The sequence below is a fragment of the Glycine max genome, chromosome 15 (assembly GCF_000004515.6).
Source record: "Glycine max cultivar Williams 82 chromosome 15, Glycine_max_v4.0, whole genome shotgun sequence".
In the NCBI taxonomy this organism is placed as follows: Eukaryota; Viridiplantae; Streptophyta; class Magnoliopsida; order Fabales; family Fabaceae; genus Glycine; species Glycine max.
In genome coordinates this window covers 52,069,360-52,094,010 of record NC_038251.2, presented here as the reverse complement: position 1 = coordinate 52,094,010, position 24,651 = coordinate 52,069,360, and the positions used below count along the sequence as shown (strand labels likewise).

Sequence of the window (24,651 nt, the reverse complement as noted above, 5' to 3'; positions counted from 1 at the left end):
TTTAAATATATAAACAAGACCTTAAGTTTGGGCCTTAACCTGTTTGGATTTGGACCAGTACGTGTGCAATGTAAACATCGAGTCTACAATTCGTCCAAAAAAGAAATTGCCCCCACTCTTCCAAGTTCCAAGCAATGACCTAAGTTATACGTACTACAAAACCTTTACACACCATGTTGTTGCCATAATATAATCAAGCCACATTATTATCAATGTGCCACTGATCACCACAACTCTCTCCTTCTACAACACCAACTATGTCTCTTCGGCAGCACCTCCTTTGAAACAAGATAATCACCTAAGTTGTACCTACCTCTATCAATTGTCAATTTGTCATATAACTTCCTTTCTCCCTTACCTTGCATTTTGCCTTGCTTGCAGAGAAAACCCAATCCACCCACTACTATCACACCATGCACTATCCGGTGATTGTTGTATTTTAAAGTTATTCCAAAAGGCAAGAGTTCATCATTGTTTAGACATAGAAATATTAAAGTAGTGACTAATGCTTTTAAAGTAGCCAGTACAAGGTGAAAGGGACTGCTGATTTCTTAGAAACTAAATACACGTAGTTGTAGAAGAAGAAAAAAAGAGTAGTCCCAAAATTAATTAAATTTAATTTCTAGTTACCGGCCCATGATTGAGGCATAGAAATATTAAATAGGCTAGGTCACGCTTAGGTAGGGCTTGGCCTTGCCCCGGCCATTTCCATAAATATTTTTTTACATTATCAATTCATATACTATATCAATAGAGTTTAGTTTAATTGGTTGAACATGACACACACACACACGCGCACGCACACATACACACGCATGCACGCACACACACACATACAATCTTCTGTAAAAAAACATATTTCATGCACCCCATTCTAACCTGTTGTGCATCACTCCAAGTTTATCTTACGTCTACTACTACTTCTCATTTTTGTGCCTCCCGCACAAAATAGATTGTGTTCAAAAATTCTACTTGAAGTTGAAATATACCAATTCTTTCCCTACAACAACATGATCTAATTCTTAATATACTTGATCTACAATTGTGATCTCATGCAACAACCATTGGTGAATGAGATCACATTTGCAGATCAAGTAAATTAAGAATCAGATCGTGTTGTTGCAAGGAAAGAATTGTTGGACAAGTGGCCTCAAAAATCTTAAGAAGGGGGGTTGAATTAAGATTTTACAAACTATTCCTCAATTAAAATTTCTATACAAATTTTGACCCAAGTCCCAAGATTCCTTTTAAAATGAATTTCTAAATAATAATTCAAATTAAACTTACTAAATAGAAATAATAAGCAACAATAAACAAAACTGTTTGAGGGAAGAGAGAATGCAACCACAGTTTTATACTGATCCGGCAAAGTTTGTTGCCTACGTCCAGCTCCCAAGAAACCCGCTTGGGAGTTCCACTATCTCACAAATCATTTACAATTTCTGAAACGCACAAGGACAACCCTTTCTTTGTGTTCAAATGCTTTACAACAAGAGACTCTCAATCTCTTAGCCCTTTGATTAGAAAGAGAGGAAGAAGAAGATGGTCTCTCTTGAAAGAGATAGATGTTTACAATGAAGCACTCAATTCCTTATTGAATCTCACAAGTGTTTGACCAAGGAATTTTTAGAAGATAAGACAATTTTAATCTTTTGAGAGGATAAGACTTTTTAGTCAGTAAAAACTCTGAGAAGATTTTGTGGCCCAAGTCACTTATATATAGACCTTTGATGATCATTCAAAAACATTTGAAAATATGTGACTGTTGGGAGTTATATTCGAAAATCTTTACGGGTAATTGATTACCATAATGGTGTAATCGATTATGTAACATCCCATTTTTTTCATAAATAAATTTAAGAATTTTTAGTAAAAATAATAAAAATAAATAAATAGAGTAAATAATAGGTCGTAAATGCCCCTAGCTATAAATAGCAACATGCTAGGTTTTTCAGACTGACTCATCAGCCTCCTCTGCCTCTCATTTTCGTTTTTTCCCTTCTCCTCTCAAAACCCTTTCTTTTTCTCGCAGCCCACAAAACCTGTCTCGGAAAAACAATGATCTTGGACTCATTCACCGTTGGATCGTCGTGAAATTTGAGCAACACGTTCGCAACCCAATTTCTAGCATTCTCACCGTTGGGAATTGTAAAATAATGTCTGAGCTTAGAGGAAAACCCTTCGCATTGTAGTTTTTTATTTTCCCGCAGAAACCCAAAACTGTCTCGGTAAAACTACGATCCCGGTTTCTTTAACCGTTGGATTTTCATGAAATTTGGATATGTTGCTCGAAATTCAATTTCGCACACTCTCACCGTTGGGATTTGCGAGATAATATTCATGGTGGGAGAAAAAGGAATCGCATGAAGACAGTACAAGCGGAGGCTTCAATCTCTTATTCGTTTCTCTGACGTTCGAGAATTCTATCGGAGCAGTCGGAGGAAAAACTTGAGGAATCTCAGGGAACCACTATAGATGCCGCTATCGTTGTAGGAAGACAAGTGAGTCCGCTTAGAAGTAAGGGATGAGTTATTCACAATTGGGAACTAGTGAGAACATGTGTAGGGATCCTTAGAGATATCAATTGGAATGGGTTTTTGAGTGTTTTTGCAATTTCATTTTATCCTTATAATTATTACAATGAATTATATATGTTTGACAGACCAATTGTTGTGAAATTGATATGTTATTATGTTGAGCGTGAACCCTATAAATTGAGTACTTTTTCTAATTAATATGAATTGATAAAATAAAGTAAGGAGAAATTTAGAGAGAGATATTGATTTTGTATTTTCTCTTTTTCTTGCTGTTTAGGTTTTTATATATAAATTAAAAAATTAATATCATAATTGAAACTGACCAAAGTGTTCATATAATTATTTAGAATTTGTGCATTGAAAGCTTACTTTGAAATTTGTGATTTAATATGATGTATGCTAGTTTACATATATAGAGGTAGTTATTTATATTAATAATTTATGTAAATAATATTGTAGAGTGTTATAGTATGATTCCAAAAATTATTAAGTGTTGGAGTTTGAGAATATTATGGTTAAATTTTACGAACATGTGTATGCTGTACATTATGAATATCATTGAGAATGTTATGAGATGTTAAAGTGTGGACATGATATTCGATTGTGAATAAGTGGATGTGTTAACATTTGATGTTACATTAATTATATCGTGAGCTATGAATTATACAATAACCCGATCAGTGTTTATGCGCAGTGTTAAAGAGAAAGTGTAGGTTCCTAGTTAGGAACCAGTGTTAAATTGTAGCGCATTTGTGTTAAACATATTTGAAACATGAGTGTGAGGTCGTGATATTGTATAACTCATGAGCAACGCTTATAAATGAAATATGTGATGAATTGTGGAATGATATGTTGCCTTGAGATTATAATATTGTTATTGAGATTGAGTAAAAGTGTAAAGTAGAACATGTGTTGAATTGTGAGATATGTGAAAACATGTGATGGTGGATTGTGACATTATGAGATGTGAAATTGTGAATGAGTTTTGGTTGTGAATAAGTGTGTGATTAACTCTTGATGTGACATTATTTGTGTTGTAAGCTGTGAATTGTACAATAACCCGACCAGTGTTATCTTGAGAAAAGTGTAAATGCGCAGTGTTAAAGAGAAAGTGTAGGTTTCCTATTTAGGAACCAGTGTTAAATTGTAGCGCAATATGTTGTACATGCTTAAGACACGAGTGTGAGGTCGTGGGTATTGTATAATTCACTAGCAGTGTCTGTGTGCTAAAATGATTTTAGGGGTTGGACCAGAATCAGGAGGGAGAGGCCCTGACAGACTCTTCGGAGTGTAGGCCTTGGGGGTCACCGGGTTTGAGTGCTCCTTTAAGCCTATGCTGATCCCATATGGTTGGAGCATTCTCGCAAAACATCGTGACCCTGACTGGTCTCCCTATGATTTTACTTAGTGAGAGTGACCTGACAAACCCATTGTGTGGTGTGTCTTGTTATGTACTCCTAAGCGCCCCAGGGTGGTTTTTCACTGACATGGTACCACATTGCATATAGGCTTGAGTCTTAGCATAACTGTCTCATGCGCTTGCTAATTGTTTATTATGAAATTGATGTGTTATTATGTCTTGATCAGAGAATGTGATTTTTGTGTAATGTGATTGATGATTGAAAAGTATGATTGATGAATGAAAAGTGAACTTTGAATGACAAAGTGGTGGAATTACGTAAATTATGTGTAAGTAAATTTTATTTAGTTTATATGATATGTATATCTAGTTGTCCTCTTTCTCTATTAGTTAGGAATGTGATAACTCACTCCCCGTGTGTTGTTTGTATTTGGATCCTGTGATGATCTTGAACTTTGTGTTCGGGGGAGCAGACGACTAGGTGAATTGATTTAAGGAACCTTGTGCTGAAGGACGTCGAGACACAACGCTCTGATAGGATGTGGCATTGGGATATAGGGTTTTATATTAATTGTATGAAGTCTTAGACGGTCTTGCTTAAACCGAGATAACTTTATTATTTATTTGGACAAGTTTGAATATGATGTAGAAGAAAGTGAATGTGAGCTTTTTATCCCTTTGAAAAACTTGTATTTACAAATGTAAAAAAAAAAATACTTTTAATTAATATTTGAATTTTTATTCCTTTGTTAGTATATAGATGAGGGGTAGAGGGTGTCACAGATTACACAGTTATTTCTGAAGAGTTATGACTCTTCACATTTGAAATTTGAATTTTTAAACACTAGTAATCGATTACAATAAAACTTATTGTAATCGATTACACAACTTTGAAATTTAAATTCAAATTTCTTATGGCTGTTTTAAAACGTTCCAAACCACTATTACATGCTTTCTAAAACATTTAAAAGCTTTTTAGAAAGCATTTTGGCCACTGGTAATCGATTACAGTCTCTGGTAATCGATTACCAAAGAGTAAATCTCTGTTAAAAACAATTCAAATCAAATCCTTTGGCCAAACCTTTTGATGTTTCAACTTGGAAGATTCTGGAGGTTTTCTTGATCATATATCTTGGATTTCTTAGATTGAATAAAACTTGAAAAGTGCGTTCCTTTGATATCATCAAAACATCTTCTTGAAGCCTTGCTTCTACAAGAATTGGTATATCAATTTCATGTAGAATTTCTAAACGCAATCTATTTTGCGCGAGAGGCACGAAAACAAGAAACAATAGACATGGGATAAACTTAGAGTCATGCCCAGTGGGTTAAAGTAGCATTATTTTAATCCAATGGTTGTTATATAAGCCCCTCATCTATAATACTCTAACTTGTAATGTCCTAATATATATATATATATATATTGTATCATGTGAGAATGGTTGTTTTATGTGAGAATGAGAATGACTAATTACAACCATTAAATTAAAATGAAAGACTAAGATTAAAATATTTACATTGAACTTAAAACTTCATTTAACCATAAAATTTTCATAAGATTATTAAAACAAAAAATTAAATATCTTAAATATTTAATTTACATTAAGATCGTAACCACTATAACCAGTACTACCATGATCGCCGCCACGAGTGACGGCGGCAATGACGATAGTAGTCATGACGGCGACGACAATCATGTTAAGGGTGGTGACGACAGTAAGTAATGATCATGGTGGTGGTGGTGGTGGTTACAGTGGTGACCATGACACTTATGATAAACACATTGATGATAAATTTGAGATATTTTATAGTCATAAATTAAATCTTTAAAATACTTGATTTTTTGTTTGGTAAATCTTATGGAGATTTATAATTAAATGAAGTTTTAATTTAAATTTAAAATATTTTAATTTTAATCTTTTATTTTGATCTAATCGTTGAAATTAACGATTCTCATTCTTCTACAGGATGATCATTCTCTCCATGCACAATTTAACTACTTTCTTAATTATTTGTAACAAATATTTATTTTAGAACAGTGGTATTACGAAACACTATATAAATAAATAAGAAATTCACTAAAATAAGTAAGGAAGTAGATAAATAAAAGAAAAGGAAAAAAATCCTAAACAACGGGAACAAGGCATCCAAACAATGCATTCTTGAGCGTTCCCCGACGCCTCAACGGCTGGACCAGTTCCCAGCAACTCTCTCCGCCGTCGCCCTTTGCCGCTACCTTCGGCATCGTCGGAGGAAGCTCCCTCCGCTCCTGCCTCATCTTAATGTCACTCAACTCCATTTGCAATGGAAACTTCATCACTGTCCCAAACATTCCGTTATATCGTCTCCGGCAACTCTCGATCCTCCGGTACCGGCGGCTCTCCCTCCCGGACGGCGACCGGAGCCACGCCATGAACCCGTTGGAAGTTTCCGACCTCAACAGTGCCCGGGTTTCACCTTCGGTTCGGCGAGTCATGACTTTGCCGCAGAAAACGACGTCGTTGGGGACGCCGCCGGAAACATAAACAGCTGCCGGAAACTCGAACTCAAATTCTTCGGAGCGTTTCATGACGGAAATAACAATTAATTAATTAATCACCGTTGTTGTTGTGTTTGGAAGTGTGACAAAGAAAGAAATATATATAGTTGAACGAAAAGGAGAAAAAAGAAAGTGCATGGGTCGTGTCGTGTAACGTTAATGTTACGAGGTTTCTTCTTTCTAGAATGCGTAGAGAGATAGAGGAAAATTGACGTAGTCATGGGAGTGAAGTTTTTCTTTTATGGGTTCATACGGGAGTGTGAAGGTTTTGTTAATTTGTTTCTGGGAACTCTAGAAAGCAAAGAAATATTTGTTTTATGCTAATAATTTATTGAAAAACTTGAAGTTAAAAATTATTTTTTTTAGAGACCTTAGCTGTCGTCGGGGCATAGTAAAAAATTCAGTTCAAGGAAACCAAGGGAAAAAAATAATATGTATCTAATATTTAATATAAATATATATATATATATATATATATATATATATAACTATATTAAGTACAAAAATAATATTATATAAAAAAATTATGTAAAAAGAAAAGAAATAAATTGGACGGATAAAATAATTTTGAGTAATTATATAGGGATACGTCAACATAATAAACACACAATTAACGCTTATAATTTTTTTATCTCTCTTTCTCTATCAAATCATATTATTTATCATATTTATATTTATCTTTTTTTCTCTTTCCAGGATTCAATTAACATAGTAATTTTCATATATCATTTTTTAATAATTTTATTTTAAATTTTAGGGGACCATAAAAATATTTTTTAATAGTAACTTAAGTACATTATTAAAAATTGGGGGAGGAATCATGGCCACCTTCTCTTCACTTTTGATAGGTATTTTCTTTTATGGAAGATAATTTTATTTGAATTAAATAGGATTATTATTCACAAGAGTAAAATACTTACATAATTTTTTTTATGAAATTAGTAATTAAACTGAAACAATTGTGTTTGAACTTATATTAAAGCCATTCTTTTTAGTAGTGGTACTAGATAAGTATTCAACATTTTTTTTATCAGACAATATTCAACATGATTGATTAAAGTATTTACTTTTTTTTTAATGTTTTTTGGGTTTTGGGTGTCACTAGAAGATTTTCACATAAATTTGTTAAGGATGGGTTTCCTTCCATATCAACACATATATTAATGAGTGGTTAGAGATTTGGTGGTTATCAATCCTCATTCCGTGTGAAAAAAAGTATTTAGTTGTCTTGTCTTTGACATCACCAACAGAGGAGGAAAGTGGGCATTGTGGGACTTCCTCTCGTCTATCAGAAGGGAAATTAAAGGTTGACTTAAACCTGGCTTTGTTAGTGCATTAACATTGCGTGAATTTGAGCTTAAACCACTTGATTCTTGTGTTTCAATGTTTGTGATAGAAGGTTATTAAGGATAGCGGAGTTGTAGTAGTGTGTGACAGGTTGACAAAAACGCGTGTTTGGTTCAATTATTGTATTTTTTTTTCAGTTTTCTGATAAAAGTTTTAAATAATAAACAATAATTTCTTAAAGTTAATCTCTATCCCAAACATGTGTACTTCATGAAGTGTCAAAATCTTAATCTATGAAATATGGATTTGATGTTTCTAAAGTACAGTCTTTAATTTAGAAGATAAAGTGATAACAGTGATGGTGGAAGGAAAACAATATTGATAATAACCATGCTGGTAAAAACAACAATATAAATAATGATATATTTTTATTTATAGAAAAACAACACTAATATGATAAATTTAAATTAATGGTAACGATTTAAATCATTTATTATTATCAATGGTGCATTTACCCTCTTAAACATAGACTCCACTTTAGATTAATATAATCCATGAAACATATTCTTGCTATTACATTTGTATCTATCAAACAGTACTGTAAGTTAGTTAGCATTTTGAACCAAACAGTACTGTAAGTTAGTTTATCATACCAAAATCACTTTTTTTTTCCTTAAATAACCTTTGCCCCTATATTTAATTTTTTGAATTGTATTTGTTTGGATAATTTTTATTTCTTTTTTATTTTTCAAAATAAATAAATATTTTAATCAATCAACCCAATTATCAACCTAGACCAATGACAATTAAAATCACTCATCACAAAACAATAGGTTTTCAGGAGCCCTACAAAGTTGTTGGACACTATAGACCAAATTAAAAGTAAGAGAAAAGGTTTTCCTTGAATAGCTTTTTTTTTTTTCCTTCTTTTCTTCCTTTTCATGACAAAGGAAGAATGCAACTACACTTAGTGAACAGTGTTGCACATTCCAGGGTTCCTAACAGACCAAAGTGGCTGAATGGGCTCAGCACCTATTCCTCTACTTACCATTCTGCTTCTCCATTCATTGAGTCTATCTGTGGCCTCTGCATATCTCTTCATACCCTTTTCATCCCTATTTTCTGACCACAATGACTCAGCCAATGCAGAACTTCTTGGCCAAATTCTTCCATCCAAAACAGTTGAATCAGCTTGTTCTGTCCACAGTGCCACCTCCCCACCCAAAACCAACTTTTCTTCTTCCTCACTCAACCCATATGCTATATCATAATTGTATATGGTTTGCCATGTCTTAAAAGGTCCACACCAAGAGCCACCACTGTCTTTGTCACCCCCATTTTGCTGATCATAGATACTGTTATTCCCCACAAAGCCACCATGGCCACAATCCAGATAGTAGAAGTCTGATGACGACACAATGGCGCGGTACCCCGAAGAAACAATCCTTTTGGTGTTGTTGTGTCCATTGTTCCATGTCTGCAAAACCACATGCTCCTTGGGAAGAATTGTGGATGGCACATGGACTGTTTCAGACAGCAAAACATCTTCCCAATAGACGACGGTTCGGTTGAGGGACACGATGAAAGGGAGAGTGTTGTTGATGAACTTCTCAAGAACTTGGCTGAGAGTTCCACCGTTTGATAGATACTTCTGAATTGTGGGATCAGTTTTCCAGCAACCTGGTACAATTTCATCAGCACCTGAGTGGTAAAATGGTTCGGGGAACAATGTGGTCGTGTCACGTATTACATTCTTTAGGACTTGGTAAGTCTTGGGGTTTAGAGGGTTCAAATGACCTGTTCCTGGTTCTGCAGCAATTATATCACCTTCTGCTGGCCACCAGAACATGTTGGCACATGTTACAATTTCTGGGTAGGCTAAAGCCCAAGATCCAGTGTGCCCTGCCATTATGTGATTTTTATCGATCAATGATCATCATAATTCTAAGAATAAGTAACACTTTGAAAACAGTATTTGAAACTTGAGCATATACAAAAGCCCTAATTAATTTGTTAATTGGCCTTATGATTATAATATTTAATATAGGACAAAACTTAATTACAGTTTCATTATTCTCCAATCAGAATTAGAGTTTTACTTCAGAAATGTATGTTGGCTTTTATTGCAAACCTTTATTGAGGTGAAATTAACTTCAACTAATTAGAGAACAAGACCAAAAACACGTAAGGATCACAACAGACAATGTTTCTGCCTTATCAGCAGAGACACTAAGGATCACAACAGAATGAAGATAACAGCTCAGACTCTTCTTCAGCATAAAAAGTTGCTTTGTTGATCAGAATGACGATCTAAACTTTAACAATTTTTTTTGGTTACAAAGGAGGTGTATGATCTGGTTTGGGGAGGGGGGTGGTAAGCTAAAGTGCACGCAAAATGACCTTGCTAGATGTTAACTCATTGGCAAGTGTATCAAATTTGTGACAAATAGTAAAGTACTCGGAAGTCCGAGTGTCGAATCCACAGGGACGACTTTGTTTGTACATTAATGCAAACCCAACTTAAAAGCAATAGATAAAGAATTTAAAATAAAGATAAGAAAATATAATAGATAAGATAAAGATTTAAAAGAAAGGATAAAAGATTTAAAGATAAATATAGAAGATAAAATATTTAAATTAAGATATGATAAAGATAAGAGAAAATAGAAGATAAAAAAATAAGACAAGAAAAGTAAAAGATAAAAATAGAAGATAAAATCAGAATATGATAAGGTTGGGACCTGGTCTGCCTTGTTTGCTTAAGATGTATGAGTTTATGATTTTTCTTTATCAATTTAGGTGACTCTGTTCTACCCACATTTGTTCAATTATTTGCCCCTAATTCCTCACGATGACAAGCCTACTTTATTTATCTATCTTCCAAATTCCTTTGCAAAGACTCAACAAATAATAAAATGCATGAAGTATGAATTCTAGATGTTTGCAAGAATGCATGGGCATAAAATAATCATTCTATTCCTAGCAATGATTTTCTTATGAAATCCTTTCTTTTTGTTCTATTAGACGTTAACATCCTCCGAGTGTCTAACCCCTAAAACCAATGCATGCATACATCCTTTAAATCTTATTTAGATGTTACCCTCTCCTGAGCGTCTAACCTCTAACCTCTAACAGAATATAAAGATGAATAATGCAAGATAAAAGCATAAAAGATAATAGAATAGAAAACACCTTTGCATTGATAAATAGTGAGTACATCATACATCGCGCTTTTAGGCCTGCCAGACCCTAGCTAGAGTCTTAGCCACTCATGGTCATTGAGGGCTTTACAATGAGAAAGGGGTGAAAGAAGGAGAGGAAGTAAATGAAACCCCTAGGAGGGGGGTTGTTGTGTGTTGTTCTTTTTTGCTTAGCTTGACTCCCTTTTTATAGTTGTTGTAGTGGACTTGGGCTTGATGTTAAAAATCTTCTTTTTTGATATTTTTGATATCTTTTGGATTTTTTTTGCATGTAATCATATCTTCTTGAGATTTCTTGATATTTTGGATATTTTCTAGATCTTTTCCTCCTTTAATCTCTCATTTTCATATCTGCAAGATATAAATAAGAAAAATATCAAATTTTAATATTTAAGCCAAAGATAACTGCTAAATAAATATTTTTAAAGATATTTTCAATATATTTTTACTATCAAAATAACTCATATTTATCAGTTATCAAAATCCCCCAAATTAAAACTTTGCTTGTCCTCAAGCAAAAATAAAAATGAGAGCAGGCTCCGAATGCTCCAACACTTTCAATAGCTACAATTTTTTTCAAATTCTTTCAACTGGTCCCTTCTGCATTTGCCATAATCTCACAATGGAAGCACAAACAACATCGAGATGAAAATAGTTAGTATCGAAAATTAATCAAGTTGGCTTGCCTCACTTTGCTCACAAGGTTAGTGTTTCTCTCTCTGCACAAGTGTCTGGGGTGAGTGTTTGAAATCTTACGACCTGCAATTAAGATTCCCAAATTTGCACTTCATCTCAGTTAAAGTTATTCTTACTTACACTTGGTGGATCACTAAGGACTTTTATTGGCTTGTAACGGGGCCCGGCTAAACAAGAAATTATGATTTTTCTGGGATTTCAAAAACTTAGGATTATAAGAGAGCATGCATCCTTAGAAAATTTTTCACTTATTTCCTGCCTAGGCTAATTTATTTTTTAGCCTTTATTCCTCTAACAACACTTTTCTTCTTGGCACTTATGACACCTCTCTTTTTCTGTCCTTATTTCAAAGTTTTTTTTTTTTATCTTAGCACTTATCGCACCTCTTTTTTTATGCCCTTATTTGTAATCTTTTTGTATATATAAGAATACTTTGGGCTTACAAGCTTCTGAGGGTGCCTTTTTGTGTGCTGCTTTTTTTTGGTAAGAATACTTTGGGCTTACAAGCTTCTGAGGGTGCCCTATTGTGTGCTGCTTTTTTTTTTTAGGCAAATTCCCTTACGAATCCCCCAAATTAAGGGCTTATCATAACTTGAAACCCTTAAGCTCTCTTAGAACCCTAAATCAAGGTCAAGGATATCAAAATTAGGCTCAGGGGTTTATTCAAACAAATCATTATTACTTTTGGCTCAACAGGGGTGCAAAGGATAAATTCATCACAGGTTGGCTTTTTGGCTGAGTGGCTAAAAGAAACATGGCCTTGATCATATCCACCTTATGCAAATAATCTAACAGTCTAAGAATGATGCAAAATTAAGAATTTAAAAACAGACGTTCTCTCATAATTAAGTTCACACAGCTCACCGGGACAAGATAAAGTTATCGGCTTACCGGACCATGATCTCTTTCCATCAAGCTAACCTTTTCTCTCTTTGTGATTCATGTTCCACTGTTTAACTGAATCTTGCTTCTAGGAAACCAGTATTTTCACAATTGTCATGCAGCATTTCAAGTGTTGAATCCTTCAGAAAAAGCCTAAATAGTGACTTCACAAATATCATGCAATTTTTATTCAATGACTAAATTTAAACTACTGGAATTAAATTGCTGAAATTAAAATGCACAAAATCAAAATAAAGAAAGGAAATAACACAACTATTCTAAAAAAACAAAACACATAATGCAATTAACTAAAAGAAAGATAGGGTAAGAAATCTTGGGTTGCCTCCCAGTAAGCGCTTCTTTAACGTCATTAGCTTGACGAATCAAATGCCTTCAAGGTGGCATGAAGGTCACATAGAACACATCTTCCTTTCATTTTCGCCTCTTAGCTAGAGACGCCATGAAACTCGTGTATTCTGGAAGCACCTTCCACATTATTGCAAGAGAAGTGGTGGTGATCAAGGAATGAATGACACTTAAGGCTTTCTCATGTTCTCCGTGTCTTTCTTCCTTGACAATAAGTTGATGAGGAGGGGTATTGACTTGGAGAATGCTTTCTTTTTGAATTTCTACTTGTGAGTACTTCTTCCATTGTTGTGCTTTCTCCTCATTTCTTTCTCTTTCTTCCTTCTTTTCTCCTTCCTCATCATGCACATCTTCCTCAGTTTTTTTTTCTTTCTCTTCTCTCTCAGTGAAAATTACCTTGCAATCCTCTTTGGGCTTCATCTCAGCATTTACCGCAAAGGTTTCAGTGGGTTTTTCAGCAACTAGCTCAGCTAGTTGGCCTATTTGTACCTCCAAATTTTTTATTGTTGCATCAGTCCTCTTCATATGTGATCTTGTTTCTTGCATGAACTGTATTAGCAATTCTTCTATATTAATGGGCTTCTCTTCTTGACTCGGCCCCTGGCTAGGATGCTGATAGGGTGAACCCCCTTGGTTGAAGTTGTTACTTGGATAATATCTCCAATCGTAGTCCTGCAGAAAATTATCGCTCTGATAGAATCCTGGTGGTCCTCTTTGATGGAATCCTTGATGATTATGACTGCCCATGTAGTTAACTTTATTGGATGCGTCATCTTGGGCCATGCATAAGCCTGACTCATGTGTTCATCCACATATGTGACATCCCCTTACCTGCATAATAGAAGAGTGAGAATGACTTACCGCTTGTAGTTGTTGTGGAAGCTTGTTGAGGGTCTCTGTTAGGGCTTCTATTTGTTGGGACAACAACTTCTTTTGAGCCAAGGTTGCATCTTGAGTGGTGAGTTCTAGAAGGCTTCTCTTTGTTGGTGCATATGTGCGATCACGAAGAATGGCGTGATCACTAGCTGCCATGTTTTCTATGAGTTCCATTGCCTCCTCCGGTGTCTTTAGCTTGATCTTCCCTCCTGCGGATGCATCCAGTAATTGCTTTGATTGTGGTCGCAGGCCATCTATGAAGATGTTTAGTTGCACCGGTTCACTGTACCCATGTGTAGGTGTTTTCCTTAGCAGTCCGTGGAAGCGGTCAAGTGCCTCGCTGAGGGATTCATCGAGAAATTGATGGAAGGAAGAGATTTCCATCTTCCCTTCAACAGTCTTTGATTCTGGAAAGTATTTCTTTAAGAATTTCTCTACAACTTCTTCCCATGTCCGCAAGTTGTTACCTTTGAAGGAGTGTAGCCACCTTTTTGCTTCCCCTGCTAGTGAAAAAGAGAAAAGATTGAGGCGTGTTGCATTTTCAGGAACCCCAACTATCTTCATCGTGTTGCAAATATCGATGTATGTGGCCAGATGTTCATATGGATCTTCACTTGGTAGGCCATGAAATAGATTCCCTTGAATCAGCTGGATCAAGAAATATGGATATGAGAAGTTGGCCGCCTGCACCTCTGGTCTGGCTATGCTGGTGAAGTATTGAGGTATAATAGGACTAGAGTAATCCTCTAGCGTCATCCTCTTTGGACGATCTTCTGCCATGATGCGTTCTTTAGAGAATGAATGTGCACTGTTCACAAAAGAAACAACTACCGTGCACGTTATCACATAATAAAAATTAAACTTAAATATCTTTTTTTTTAGTTTTTTTTTTATTTTTTTATATAAAAAAAATAAAATAAGAATGAATAAAGAAAAAAAATTGAAAAATAAAATGAAGCACTAAAAAAATAATAGAAAACAAAGAAAGAAGTTAAAATAAAAAAAATAGAAAGTGAAAACTAATTGCTTTAAAATTGGAATATGCAAATAATCAAGTACGAAAAACAAAGTCCCCAGCAACGGCGCCAAAAACTTGTTAACTCATTGGCAAGTGTACCAAATTTGTCACAAGTAGTAAAGTACTCGGAAGTCCGAATGTCGAATCCACAGGGACTTTGTTTGTACTTAGATTAATGCAAACCCAATCTAAAAGCAATAGATAAAGAATTTAAAATAAAGATAAGAAAATATAGTAGATAAGATAAAGATTTAAAAGAAAGGATAAAAGATTTAAAGATAAATATAGAAGATAAAATATTTAAATTAAGATATGATAAAGATAAGAGAAAATAGAAGATAAGAAAAGTAAAAGATAAAAATAGAAGATAAAATCAGAATATGATAAGGTTGGGACCTGGCCTGCCTTGTTTGCCTAGGATGTATGAGTTTATGATTTTTCTTTATCAATTTAGGTGACTCTGTTCTACCCACATCTGTTCAATTACTTGCCCCTGATTCCTCACGATGACAGGCTTATTTTATTTATCTATCTTCCAAATTCCTTTGCAAAGACTCAACAAATAAAATACATGAAATATGAAGTCTAGATGTTTGCAAGAATGCATGGACATAAAATAATCATTCTATTCCTAGTAATGACTTTTTTTATGAAATCCTTTCTTTTTGTTCTATTAGAAGTTACCCTCTTCCGAGTGTCTAACCCCTAAAACCAATGCATGCATACCTTCTTTAAATCTTATTTAGAAGTTATCCTCTCCCGACCGTCTAACCTCTAACAGAATATAAAAATGAATAATGCAAGATAAAAGCAGAAAAGATAATAGAATAGAAAACACATTTGCATTGATAAATAGTGAGTACATCATACATCGCTTAGCTTTTGGGTCTGCCAGACCCTAGCTAGAGGCTTAGCCACTCATGGCCATTGAGGGCTTTATAATGAGAAAGGGGTGAAAGAAAGAGAGGGAGTAAATGAAACCCGTAGGAGCGGGGTTGTTGTGTGTTGTTCTTTTCTGCTTAGCTTGACTCTCTTTTTATAGTTGTTGTAGTGAACTTGGGCTTGATGCTAAAAATCTTCTTTTTTGATATTTTTGATATCTTTTGGATTTGTTTTGCTTGTAATCATATCTTCTTGAGATTTCTTGATATTTTGGGTATTTTCTAGATCTTTTCTCCTTTAATCTCTCATTTTCATATCTGCAAGACATAAATAAGAAAAATATCAAATCTTAATATTTAAGCCAAATATAACTGCTAAATAAATATTTTTAAAGATATTTTCAATATATTTTTACTATCAAAATAACTCATATTTAACAGTTATCACTAGAACTCAATTCGTGGATCAAGCAGTTCCAAAGGGACTAAGTGCCAATTGATGTTTGAGATATTTCAACATAAAAATTTGGTATCAAACTCCATCAGTGTTTGGACTTTGGAGATAATGCACATATTGATTAATGATTACTATATGGCAAGTTTATGTCCCTTAACTAGTAATCGGTTGGCCCTCTGACAGGAGAAAAAAAACAAAAAACATACTTAAAAACAGATTCCTACAACATCTTATAAGACACAAAAAGCAACATAAGGGGGAGAAGAAATAATTAGTGTGATTCTTGCTTTTGTTGAGAAACACATATCCCCCTCTTTATCTGCTATTCTGCCTGTTTAAATAAATAACATAACCCTTCCAAAAACTGCCACCGATAGAAACAAACTATCTTATGCAACTTTACACGGAGATTATGATTAATTAATGAATCCAGCATTGTTATTTACACATAACTCGTTAATTCCTTGAAGTGACAAACATATAGAAAGAAAGAAACAGGCAGAGTAATCAAACACATGTCAATTAATTCACTAATTTAGCATTGTTGTTGAAGCTGGAATCTTTCTAACGCAACTTGTGCCCCAAATAAGGAAACAAACACAAACCAACTAAACAATGAAAAGAAAAGAAAATCAATCAAACATAAAAAGTAAAGTGAAATTGAACTAACCAGGTGAGTCAATTTCAGGCATAACTCGAACCCCATCATCAATGTTGGTTTTGTGGAGGAAATTATAAAAAAACAGAGGAGAGAAGAGAGACACTATGTATGCGGAGGAAATAGAATTATTCTGTTCTAATTCAAATTGTTCTCAGCAGCGATACAATAAATAGCAAAGATAAACTAATTAGATAACAAAATATTAGCAAAACAGAATATTAAAACTAACTTGCTCCTTAAAGATAGAAACCACTTATTGACTAGGCTAATCCATTAAAACTGACTTACTCCTAAAATATAGGAAACCAACTTATTTACTAAATCATATTTTAAAAATTGAAAAATAAAATATTATGCAATTACAAAAGTATATCTTCAACAATCAAGACCAAACTCCACAACCCTTTTCACATCCTCAGGTGAGTATACCATGTGAGATGAATAAGCACCCTTTTCAGCCAAGGCAGGCTCCAAAGGAAGCACCAATGGGAAAGACTAAGGAAGCACCAATGGGAAAGACTGTGAGTCCGTGACGTGCCAATGGAACACGTTGAGCTTGTTCATGCTCATTGCTTCCACTGTCCTCAACAAGTCCTTCACAGGAAAATAGTTCCTTGAAGTATCCAACATAATACCACGGTGGGCGTAGAGTGGGGAATCCAACACCTGCACCCCCACTGCAATCCACGTAGGGTTGCCCCATGCAAGCTGGGAGAATGTCTCCAGTCCTCGCATGGCGCCCCACGTGGTCTTTGCAGTGAGGGTGGCCAAGGAAGGGAGAATGGAGAGGGTGTAGGACTCGTCTACACCGTGTGGACGAGTCCTGCATTGGGATCGAGGACAGTGAAGATGAGAGACTTCAGTGGAGGAATGTTTATGGAGATGTTCGCCCCTGAGGGGACAAGTGGGTGGTGGTGTTCGGATTTTACGAGGTTTTGGTATCAGGCGACAGCGGCAGAGAGGTGTTTATTGTGGTGGGGAGCTGAGGTGGTGATGGTGAATGTGGAGGCAATGAGGGTGGCTTGGTATGGTGGGGCCCACGTGAGGTTTCTTGGTTTTGGCCACAAGTTGATTATGGTTGTTGAGTGTGCATTGTTCACTGTTATTAGGCATGACAACATGAAAAGTAGTAGTAAAAAGAGTGTTGGCTCTAGTTTTGTCATTGTGATGGTGTTGGTACGAGGCATTGCTTGTGTTTGAATGCTATTGGTTTATGATTCTGATGGATGTGGAGTTACTGTTATATATATATATATAGAGAGAGAGAGAGAGAGAGAGAAACGAGAATGTGTGTTTAAAAATGGATTGAAGTGGTTTAAGAGTCAGCAGCTTCATCGGACAGGTAGTTCTTGTTTTTCTGTTTTTTGTTTGCTTGTTGGTTGCACTATGTGCAGTTGACACTTCCTTTGTTTTTCATTGGAGATTTATCTAAAAAGGAACAAGTTAAGAGCAACGGACTGCACGTGCGAAATTAAATTTTAATTTCATTCTAAAATGTGAGAAATTAAATTTTTCTTTTTGATAGAAGAACCTTCTAACACGTGCGTATTTCCTTTATAACTTTCATCTTCTCTTCTACCTGAAAGTTCTCGAAATTTCGTTTTCAAACTCGTGACTTTTCCTTCACGCTGATGATTCTCTTCTTCAAGAAATACCGTCTAAGCTCACGGAGAGTTGATCGGGCATGAGGGGACACGTAAAACTGCACCCACTAGTCAAGGAAGCAGTCGTCATTGCCCATCACGTGGCAGAAGTACTCGCTGCCGCGAAGGGCCTAGGCCATGCCTTGCACCGTGAATGAATGTCGAGTGTGGTGGTGTACGTCACCATGCCCCGATTCCCATGTGATTCCCCATGTTGCATCAGTATTATTCTCTTTGAAAGCACATCAATAATATCTTTTCTTTGCATTAATTTTCTTTCACTCTCACAATTTTAATTTTTTTATCCAAACACAAAATTTTGAAAATAAAAGAATTTCAATTGAAATATTTAAAATTCTTAGAATTTAAAATTTTTTTCCCTCATCCAAACAAACTCTAAATAATTTTAAATAATTTAAGATATTAGTCTTTGATTCTTGATTAGAAAATATCAAATTCACGGAAAAAATAAATAATACATGTACCAAGTGTAAAGATTTTTTATGCTATATAAACTATAATTAATTAATTTATTTTTGTAATAATTATTTTAAAAATCATCTAAAATATAATTTTTTAATAACTGACGATATAAGAAAAAAAGTTACAATTTATATATTCATGTTAAACTCTTTAAATTATGGATAGAATAATGAATTATTTTATTTTGAAATTGCTTTATTAAATTATTATCCTTGAATTCATTTTCTCCTAACTATTTTTTAAGGTTCAATTTATTAAAAGTCACACCCTGCAGTTAAGTTAAAACTGTTTAGTGATCTTAATCAGGATGCAATTGTTTAGTTCTTCGCCGGCGTGCAAGGAAATGTAATGTCGATTTTGTGTTAAGTTTGGTCTTTCCAAGCATTTGTCTTTCTTACTGGTCAAGGAGGATAATATTCAACTTAAGGCTTTGCAAAATAAAGGAGCAATATTCAAAAAGTCATGCATTATTGTACCCATCTATGCTTTGTCTCCTTTCTCTTCACTCTTTAGTCTTTGGTCAAGTGAGATTGATTCAACTTGACAAACTTGACTACCCCTTTCGATCTCCATGGTTCTGATAAGTGATCGATTTTTATTTTGGATAAGTAATAATTAAACTTTTTTTATTGTATTGAATTTTTGATATATCAAAATTTTTATTTTAAGTTAAGTAATAATATGATACTATCTATTAATTTTTAAAATTTAAAACAAAAATAAATTTTAACATATCAGACATTCAATATAATAAAAAAATTTATTATGAATATGATAGCCAACAAGGATATGCCGAAGCAAAACAGCATTATGCAGCAAAGCAGAATTATGCAGCAAAACAAGACTATGCAGAGAACAGGCCCAAGAGGAAGAGTACAACACCTGCGTATTTGAAGGATTACAACCTATGCTGATGTGGCAAACCTTGTCTGATGCTTGTCTGCCATTAGGACCCCACTTATAGCTTTATTTCACAATTCCGTTATACCTTGTAAGCACAAAATTACACATTTTGTTAGTACCATTCCAGTATAAATAGGAATATCAGGTAAGTAATAAGGCAGCTAATGAAAAGCAATATTATCCTTTCTATTACTTCTCTTTGGAGGATCTGGACCCTCTAAACCAAAGCTAGTTTTTGTATCATTTTCTGGTGCTCTGGTTGAGAGAAGTATGGCAGATTCCACACGATCTAAAGCTAATTCCGATCGTTTGGAGGAAGCTATCTCTAAACTCACTCTTTCACTCAATGATACCTTGCATAACCTCACGCACAAAATTGACGAGCTCATCAGTAACCTGCAAAAACCAGAACCAACCAGTAACTCACCATCGTCTTCCTCGGCCACTCCTTCATCTGTTTCCTCTTCTTCTCCACACCGCATGAAGCTCGAGGTTCCCAGGTTTGATGGAGCGGACCCACTTGGTTGGATCTTCAAGATCAACCAATTCTTCGAGTATCACGCGACCCCAGAGCATGAACGGTTGACCATTGCATCTTTCTACATGGACGGTCGTGCGCTGGCTTGGTTCCAGTGGATGACGAGCAATGGGCAGTTTACATCCTGGCCCATTTTTCTTCAAGCCCTGCAATCCAGATTTGCACCATCACCGTATGAAGATCCCACCGGTGCATTATTCAAATTAACCAAGAAAGGAACAGTCAGCGCTTACTTCTCTGAGTTCGAGGACTTGGCGAATAGGGTTGTTGGTTTACCCTCCCATTTCCTCCTGAGTTGCTTCGTTTCGGGGCAGTCTCCGAAGATTCGCAGAGAAGTTCAAGCACACCATCCGCTGACGATGGCTCAGGATGCTGGATTGGCTCGTCTACAAGAAGAGAAACTCTTCGATGCTCGTCGATAGGGACGTAACAGGTTTAGGCCGGCGTTTCCCTCACCCGTGGTCACTCACACTTCACCCTCAACCTTCCCAAACACTTCCCCACCCCTAACTTTCTCGAGCCCTCCAATTTCCCCTTCGATTCAGAACCCAACCCTGCTTCCCACACCCTTGAAACTACCACCCCCTAACCCTAACCCTATCCCTCTAAGACGCCTTTTCCCAACTGAATTAGCTTCACGAAGAGACAAGGGTCTTTGTTTTACCTGCAATGAGAAGTATCATCGCGGACACAAATGCCTGTCTAGGGAATTCCTGTTGATAAGGGATGAAGATGACACCCCTTATGAAGACAACATGACCTAAGACCAACCACCCGACCCACCCGACGACCCGAATCCAACCCCGGCCCAAATCAACATTCACTCTCTCTCAGGTCACCCAGCCCCTAAGACACTGAGACTACTGGGCTATATCAATGCACACCCTGTGGTGATTTTAGTTGATGGGGGTAGTACCCACAACTTCATTCAAGCTCTGTTAGCAAGGTTATTGGGCCTATCTTCACGCACCACTAATCCGTTAAGTGTCATGGTGGGTAACGGCTAGCATTTGAGTTGTGATCAGCTCTGCGAGGGAGTCTCAGTGTGGATTTAGAACACGAAGTTCATGGTGGATCTGCACCTCCTTCCTTTAAGTGGTGCTAACCTGGTGCTCAGAGTTCAATGGCTCAAGGCTCTCGGACCCATTCTCACTGACTACAACACCCTTTCCATGAAGTTCTTCCACGGTGGCAATTTAGTTGAATTAAAGGGGGATGATGCTTCTACTTTGAGTCTTCTCTCACACCCTCAGGTTCATCGTCTTCTTCGGAAGGATGGCGCAAATACATACCTCCACATAGCCATTACAACTACAGAGCCCCCTTCAAACCCAACCATTGCAACCCTCCCTTCTGAAATACAGCCTCTCATAACCAAATTCAACTCACTGTTCCAACCACCCCAATCCCTGCCACCTTCTCGACCCACAGACCACCACATTCATCTCCAACCTCACTCCGAGCCTGTGAATGTTAGACCCTATAGATACCCTCATTTCCAAAAACATGAAATCGAAAGACAAATCAAAGATATGTTAGAGAGAGACCTTATCCGCCCAAGTATCAGCCCCTTTTCGTCCCCTGTTCTGTTAGTAAGGAAACACAATGGTTCATGGCGCCTCTGTGTGGATTATCGGGCACTCAATGCGATAACTATCAAAGATCGATACCTCATCCCCACCATTGATGAGTTGTTAGATGAGTTGGGAGGCGCCAATTGGTTCTCGAAACTCGATCTTCTGCAAGGTTACTACCAAATAAGGATGCATGAACCTGATGTTGCTATGACTGCGTTTCGAACTCACCATGGTCACTATGAATTCAAGGTGATGCCGTTCGGGTTTTGTAATGCACCATCTTCATTTCAAGCTACAATGAATGACATTTTCCAACCTTATCTCCGGCGATTCATCATCGTCTTCTTTGACGACATTTTAATATATAGTTGAACCTTGTCTGAGCACCTGATCCACCTAGAGAAGGCTTTCGAGACCCTCCTCCACAACCAGTTCATTCTCAAGTTCTCTAAATGCTCCTTCGCACAATCACAAGTAGAGTACTTGGGTCATGTGGTTTCGGGTCAAGGAGTTGCACCAATTGCTTCCAAAATTCAGGCAATTGATCAATGGCCCATTCCAATGACTACAAAAGCTTTATGTAGCTTTCTAGGACTCGCGGGGTTTTATCGCAGGTTCATACGGGGATATGCTTCCATTGTTGCTCCCCTGATAAAAGTCACCACCAAGGAACCTTTTGAATGGACAGCCGAGGCCGATAAAGCATTTCGAGTTCTAAAGACTGCGTTAATATCGGCTCCAGTTCTTGTCTTACCAAATTTTACTCTTCCGTTCACCTTGGAAACGGACGCGTCCGGAGTGGGCATGGGGGTCGTGTTATCCCAAAAGGGGCATCCAATTGCGTTCTTTAGTAAGCCATTCACACCCAAGATGTTGCAAGCCTCGACTTATATGAGGGAATTATGCGCAATTACGACCGCAGTCAAGAGGTGGAGACAATATTTGCTGGGGCATCAATTTACCATTCTAACCGATCATCGGAGCCTTAAAGAGCTCTTAACTCAGGTCATTCAAACCCCAGAGCAGCAGATGTACTTAGCCAGGCTCATGGGGTAAGACTATTGCATCCAATATCGATCTGGTAACACTAATCTAGTGGCTGATGCTTTATCTCGGAGAACTGAGGCAACAGAGAGCACCCTGTTATTATTATCAATCCCTTGCTTGACGTTTCTGGAAGAACTAAAGAAGCAATTAAACCAAGAAGCCTCTTTCATTGAATTCAGAGAAAACATCAAGACACATCCCGCAACATTTCCTGATTACTCTGTTTCAAATGACTTAATTTTGTAGGGAAATCGCATTTGGCTACCACAGGGTATCCCTTTCATTCAAACGCTTCTCACAGAGTACCACTCCACTCTGACAGGGGGTCACATGGGGGTGGCGAAAACACTAGCCAGGCTCACTGAGAACTTTTATTGGCCAGGGATAAGAAAGGACGTGAAGCATTTTGTGGCAGCTTATGTGGATTGCCAGCAGACTAAGTTCGAGACCAAGAAGGTTGTTGGTCTCTTATGCTCGTTACCGGTACCGTGTCGTCCTTGGGAGGATCTCTCTCTCAATTTTATTAGGGGCCTTCCATCATTTCACGGTCACACGACCATCTTAGTTGTTGTAGACAGGTTCTCAAAGGGGGTACACCTGGGAATGCTACCCACCCAACATTCTGCTTACTCAGTCGCCATCTTGTTCATGAATATTACTGGAAAACTTCATGGCATGCCACGGAGCTTGGTTTCCGATAGAGACCCACTCTTTATCAGTAAATTCTGGAATGAGCTGTTTCGTTTAAGTGGTACGAAGCTGAGGATGAGCTCAGCTTATCACCCCCAAATAGATAGGCAAACTGAGGTGTTGAATCGTGTGCTTGAGTAGTACCTTCTAGCATTCGTTCACAAGAAGCCTTCTTCATGGGGTAAACTTCTTTACCGGGCAGAATGGTCTTACAACACGTCACGCCATTCTGGTACTGGTGTCTCTCCTTTCGAAATCACCTTTGGACGGAAACCTCCAGACTGGCCGCAATATATCACAGGTACTTCAAAGGTGGAGGCTGTGGATGAGTTTCTTGCTGATAGGGAGTCCATTTTTAGTGAATTAAGGAAGAAGCTTCAGAAGGCCCAATTGATTATGAAGCATTCAGCAGATAAGAAGCGCAGGGATGTTGAATTCAACATCAGAGACTTGGTCATGGTTCGTCTCAGACCACGCCGACAAGCCTCGGTCACGGGCCACCATAGGGGTTTTCACAAGCTCGATAAGAAGTATTATGGGCCTTTTAAGGTGCTTGACCGAATTGGGCCAGTTGCTTACAAATTGCAATTACCCGATAGCAGCCATATCCACCCCGTATTTCATGTCTCCATGCTAAAACAATTTCATCAATCAGCTCTAGCTACTGATCACAGTGCACTTGCTTTACCACAGGTAGCAATTGACAATGAACTAGTGGTTTCCCCTCTCGCCATTCTGAATACCAGGTACATTGTAGACTCCGACAAACCCAAACTTCAGGTACTGGTGCAATGGAAGGGATTACTTCCAGAAGATACCACATGGGAGGATTGGGAGCAATTGCAAGCAGAATATCACCTTGAGAACAAGGTGTCTTTCGAAGGCCCAGGGGATGATAGCCAACAAGGATATGCCGAAGCAAAACAGCATTATGCAGCAAAACAAGACTATGCAGAGAACAGGCCCAAGAGGAAGAGTACAACACGTGCGTATTTGAAGGATTACAACCT

The 24,651-nt window shown here is 36.8% G+C and overlaps 1 pseudogene; it reads right to left on the bottom strand.

Moving 5' to 3' along the window:
• Positions 1-8,690: 8,690 nt before the first annotated feature.
• On the bottom strand, positions 8,691-18,075 carry LOC100815802 (beta-hexosaminidase 2-like; annotated as a pseudogene).
• Between the last annotated feature and the right edge of the window lie 6,576 nt (positions 18,076-24,651).